Raw genomic sequence first — 6055 nt, forward strand, 5'->3', positions numbered from 1 at the left:
TTGGACGAGCACAGTACTTCTCGACGATAGATTTAGCAAAAGGATTTCACCAAGTCCTTGTCAAAGAAGAAGACCAGTTGAAAACAATTTGAAGAACTTTCAGCAAAGCCTTCAACCTCTCTTCTATTCCTACCAGGGGTAGTATTTTGAGAAAAATAACATTTTTGTTTCAACTTTGTAAACGCTCTAGCGGCTAAACTATTTGACCCAGGTGAGTCAATAAAAAACATTGGTTAGATAATTTGAAGAACTTTCAGGAAAGACTTCAACCTCTTTTCTATTTCTTCCAGGGACGTGGCAATAGTGTTCACAAAAATGTATGTTTTTGAGAAAAAACATATTTTTGTTTCAACTTTGCAAACGCTTATAATATCTTGCTCTTAAATGAAATGGGCGATTTTTATCAAAATTGCTGGAATTTTGTAGAAAATTATTTTATTAAAAATGAAATTGGAACTTTTAAATAAAAATTTTTGCAATAAAAATATTTTCAATAAAAAACTTTTAATAAAAATGTTTCATACACATTTTATCATACAAATTTTTTTAATTCAATTTTTTTAATAAAAACTTGTTTCCTGAAAATTTGTAGAAAATTAGTTTAATAAATATTGAATTGGAATTTTTTAATACAATTTTTGTAATAAAAATATTTTTAATGAAAAACTTTTAATAAAACTTTTTTTTCAATAAATATTTTTTATAATAAATTTTTTTTATATTTTTTTTTATAAAATAAAAAAAAATTATAATTTTTTTTTTAATAAACTTTTTTGTGGGACGAGCCACAATATATTATAATATTATATTTCAGCGTTTAATACAACTTTGCGACATCATGTCAGCAAGTCAGCTGCGCCTGGCTTACAAGAAGCGCTGAAACGAATTCGACACAAAACGAACTAAGGAATACATAGTTAACCGTTAGGCTAGAGGACGGCCGCTGTTATTACTATATAGGACTACACATCATACGATCAACTCTCTTCTCCTGCTGACAGCCACCGTGTGCGCATCGTAACCACCACATTTTTTTATAAATTTTTCTTTTACTTTTTTTAAATTAATGTTATTGAAAAAAGTTTTTTTTATAATTTTCGGTCTTTTTTTCTGTTAATTGCGCAATTTACGGATAAATAAAACACATACTTCTGTTAGTGACATTAAAATATTTTTATTATATATTTTTTCTAATTTAACTTAAAGTAAATTAATTAAACAAATTATATGATAATACATTTATTTACACAGTTTTTAAATTTTTTTTGTTAAACTTGGAAAATAAAGTATTTAAAAGAGAGTTAGAGTTGAAGAGTTGCGGCTTCTATTTTGCACACTAACTAAAATTAAAATTTAATTAGCACATTTTTTTTTAATTTATTAATTTGGTTATAAATTGAGTGTTAACAATTTGGTCCAAAATTTAATAGAAAGAACAAGCTTAAAGACAAGAACAAAAAATATGAGTATAAAAAAGGTTTTAGAAAATTAAGAAACTCTTTAAAAATTTTTTGTCAAACAATAATTTTTTTAGGAGAGAAATAATACTGAAATGGAATTGAAATAACCACTTCAACTTGTAATGTCATTCATTGGCATTCGTAAATAAACAGTAATTGCAATTTTTCGATATTTTGTACTGAAATTTCCAAATATAAAAAATAAAAAGAAAATTCGAAATTGGCAGCTAAAATTGTTTCCTTGACAATTTCATTGCGTTGCAAGAAACAGTTAAATTGAACGTTCTTGAAACTGACAGCTTAACTACTTGATAAATACATACACATACACATAATTAATTTTATGCTAATTATAAAAATATAGGCACTCAATATGAGTCAATACTGGTGAAGTTGGGGACCGGAACACGATTGTGGGACATTGTTGCAGGGGGACTTACAGCCGGAAAGCAAGTCATTTTATACATTAAAAAAGCTAATTGAACGGAATATCAAATTTCGTATTTAAAATAACTCGCAGTGGATTGCATTGTTATAATGGGTGGAGTCTCTGACGTAACTCGGGCGAATAATAAGTCAACCGTGAAGTAACAAGAACAGCTGACTGAAAGCAAACATGCGTTTTGCGTAATCTCTTTCTCTATCATTCTTGCTGCCTTATAACTTACCGACAATACATACGAGTACATATATGTATATAGTCACATATTGACATACACAAACCCAATAATAAATAAATAAACATTATCCACTTCAAGAAAGATTTCGAAACCTGAACTCTTTCATGAAATAAGATAAGCCTGCTTACACATTTTCTGCTGATAAAACAAATTCTTTTAGCATGCATGTAGATGTGTGTATGTATGTAAGTATAAACAAATGTTGAATGTAAGTCGCACATATTGAAATAAAGATTTATTCAGTCGAAGATTAGACCTAAGCAAAGAAGCTCAGTGTTTTCATCCGAATCGATCTTCAGTAGTCGAAGTCGATTAAGAATCGATTCTTGACATTCGAAAAATCGATTATTTTAAGAGAAAACTTGATTTTCGAGTAGAATCGGAATCGAGTTTACCATCCCTACTGGCAGCCATGGCGTGCACATATAATAACCTCCGCGCAATAACCACCACAAAAAAAATGACTTTTTTTCCATGTTATTTATATGGAAAAGAGAAAATTCGAAACAGGCACCTCTTAATATTAACATTAAGAGCTCATCTTTTGAGTGACTTTTATTTTCACATTTTCGAAAGTTTTTGGCCTGTTTTTCAGTTGAAAAAAAGGTTGCCTCAGAATGACACACCCTAATATACATATGTATAGAGATATGTTGTAGTGGGGCCAAACACGTCAAGTAGACTCGGAAAATTACACGGATTTGTCAAAATTGATTTTTTTTGTTAATATTATTGAAGGTTGCATTTTAGAGCACGATAAAAATTTAAAATTATTTATTTTCAAACGCTGGGTGAATAGATGCTTTTTTTCACTGGCGGACACGATTTCTCATGTTTGGATCATCTGAAACATAAAAACCCATTTTTTTCTTAAAAAGTACGTGAATGGTTATCGTCCCCACTAAAATCATGAAAAAATGTTGATAAATAAAAAAGTAATTAACGTTTTTTTTTTTAATTTTTCCCCATGTTTTTTTACATAAATTTTGTAATAACATTGTCAATAAAATATAAAAAGGATAGGGATGATAGCCAGGCATTTTGTGAACATTTAAAAAAAATTAAGCAAATCGGTTGAGTAGTTGTCCGGAATCATGTCACAAACGCCATTTTAAAAAAGTGTGTTTTGAGAAAGACGCGTTTAAAGTTTGAGATGTGCACTCCGAGCGCTCCAAACGTCGAGCGGTATTATTAATTTTGGGCCTTTTTCGAAACCTTCCAATGGTAAAGTGGGTTTCTACATTAATTCTAAGGATATAAGGGAACAGAAAATGCAAAAAAACAAATTTAAAAAAAGAAAGATTACCCTACCGACCCCTTAACTAATAATATTGTACATACAGTTTTGTTAAACAATTGAATTTTTGTTTTTGCGTTCTTCTCGCTAAAAATTACAAATTATGCGACAAAACGAAGAAAACGTTAATCTTTAATAATCTGCAAAAAAGATTTTGTTCATTCATGCTACTCCGCACATACTGAATTTTTTGTCCCCCTTTGCGGTCTCTCAACGCGCGGCGCGAAAGAACCGGCGCTAAGTAGCGGACAGGTTGAATCGTGCAGGAACATGATTTCTCGGCATAAAACACGGCTTGTAACTGTCCATAGTCACACCGCTGTACATGCGCTAAATTGTTATAAATGTTTCTAAATTGTCATTGACATGCCTCGTCCAAATTATTGTTGCAAACCTTTAGGAATAAATTAATTAATGGTAAGTGGAAAAATAATTACTCAAAGAAATTCGTAGAATGTGCGTCACAATCAGTCGGGTTCCATTACACAGTTTCGGCCTATGAAGATTGCGAAACATAATAACGACAGATCCAACTTTGAGACGCAGATGATGCGGTGGCATACCAAGCCTGTCCAAAGAATTCAGAAACTCCACTGGATAATTCACGTCGTCGTCTTCATTGTCAAGACGATCGATCGATTTGTATGAGCGCAAGTCTCCCCGAATTTGGCTTTGAATTTTCCAGTTTAAGTCATTTCCATTTAAGGAATCGTAGTTACGATAATTTGGCCAATGTCCGAACATTCGTGATGAGTTCATCTTTCGTAAATTGATAATAATTGATCCGTATCAACCGGAATTGACCCATTTCTAATTTTTAGCGAAGACGATGTAAAATGTCTTCGGCAATGTAATTTTTGTTCTTATCTCATAATTGACGCGGATTTGAAGGCTGATATGTCGAAATGTTTATCATGAAAAGTGTGCGAACTTCATTTTCATTCCAGTGATTAACATGTTCCAGCAATTGTAATTCACAGTACGCAATGACTCTAATAAAGTTGAACCGCGTACATTAATCAATAGCAACCGAAGGGAGAAACAATCGCCGTTTTTCGGGTGGATTGTGTAAATTCGTCCTAATGCATTAGTTGATAACACACCTGGATGTCCATCTACTGGTTGGTCTTGCTTTCTGCACAACTATTTCTTTGACGATGCATTCCAGGTTTAATATCAAGGTATTTCCAAATAGAGCAATGTTTTCGCAAACGGATCGCTGACGAAAGTTGAGAAAAAACTCGTAAATGTTAATTTTGTTACTGGCGGTGTTTCCACTGGCTGTACTGTATTCTCTGGGTTGAAATACACTCTCCAAATTAACTGCGAGACGTACAAGAGTCGGAAAACATTCATGAATTGCAAAAGTAAATATCCTACAAAGCGCTTTATTGCAGTTCACGTATCGACCGTATCGCTCAAGACCAATAACCGCCATGTTGCTTCCTTTGGTGACGTAATTGCAAACGTATTTGATTGATTTCACCAAACTGCAATGTTGAGTGATATGAGTCATACAAACCGAAGTGGGATTGTGGTGTCCGCAAGGTTTATTAACCATATTGGTTTTCACTACTTCGTATAATACTGGATCATATATGGACATATAGCATCTAACAGCACCACATATGCGTTGCTTCAAGATAAAGTCCATCAAACATCGTAACTGTTGTTTGAAAAGTCGTGCTGTGTCATCGAGGCGATCGCTTGCTGATTGACCGCGATCCATAATTCCGCACGTATGTCACCGCATCCTGGGATTACTTCTTGCCTTGCCTTGCCTTGGGCTGCCATACGTTGATGTCAAAAAGAACCCCGACCAATATTAGGGCGACCTCTTCGCAAATGATCACTTTGTGTGAAACACAGGTAAAGTTATCACTGAATAATTTTTCATAATTTTTCTTTTGAATAGCCGGAATAAAAAAGCAAGCGACCGAAATTGAAAGATTCAAATAATTTACAAATCAAAATATTGAAAAACAAAACAAACAAAAATTGAAAAGAAATCGTTTGGAAAAAGTTACTTTTTGAAATTATCCAATTTTCCAACTTTTCCTTATGAAAAGTATAAGGTATTTTTATTTCTAAACCTTCCCCAAACCACAACGAACAACCTCTGAAAATTTCATCAAAATTGGTTCAGCCGTTTTCTTAGCGTTACTAACAAACAAACATTCATTCGTTTGTATAGGAAAAAGGGGTTTTCCAGCAATTATTCGAATTTTTGCCGTAAAAACCATCCTTAAGCCTCAACGAACATTTTAAAAAAAGAATTGGCAAAATTGGTCCAGGCGTTGTTTAGTTATGCGCTTAGCAACACATTTTACGATTAATTTTTATATATAAGATTAATAATACGTAATACCAACAAATAAGTAATGCGGAGAAAAAATATGAATATATTGTATTATTTTAAGAGTTGATCAACAAAAATCAGCGGTTGAGCTTTCTAAATCAAAAGAATACATATTCTAGTGGTGATTCAGATTTAAATTCCAATAAGTTATTAACATTTTAAAATGACTTCGTGAACCAATAATTAAAAGGATACGTTTCTCCAAAGAATGTATGTAATAACACTATTAGAGAAATTGTTGCAGAAGTTATAGATGGAA

The sequence above is a fragment of the Bactrocera neohumeralis genome, unplaced genomic scaffold, assembly GCF_024586455.1.
Source record: "Bactrocera neohumeralis isolate Rockhampton unplaced genomic scaffold, APGP_CSIRO_Bneo_wtdbg2-racon-allhic-juicebox.fasta_v2 cluster11, whole genome shotgun sequence".
Taxonomy (NCBI): domain Eukaryota; kingdom Metazoa; phylum Arthropoda; class Insecta; order Diptera; family Tephritidae; genus Bactrocera; species Bactrocera neohumeralis.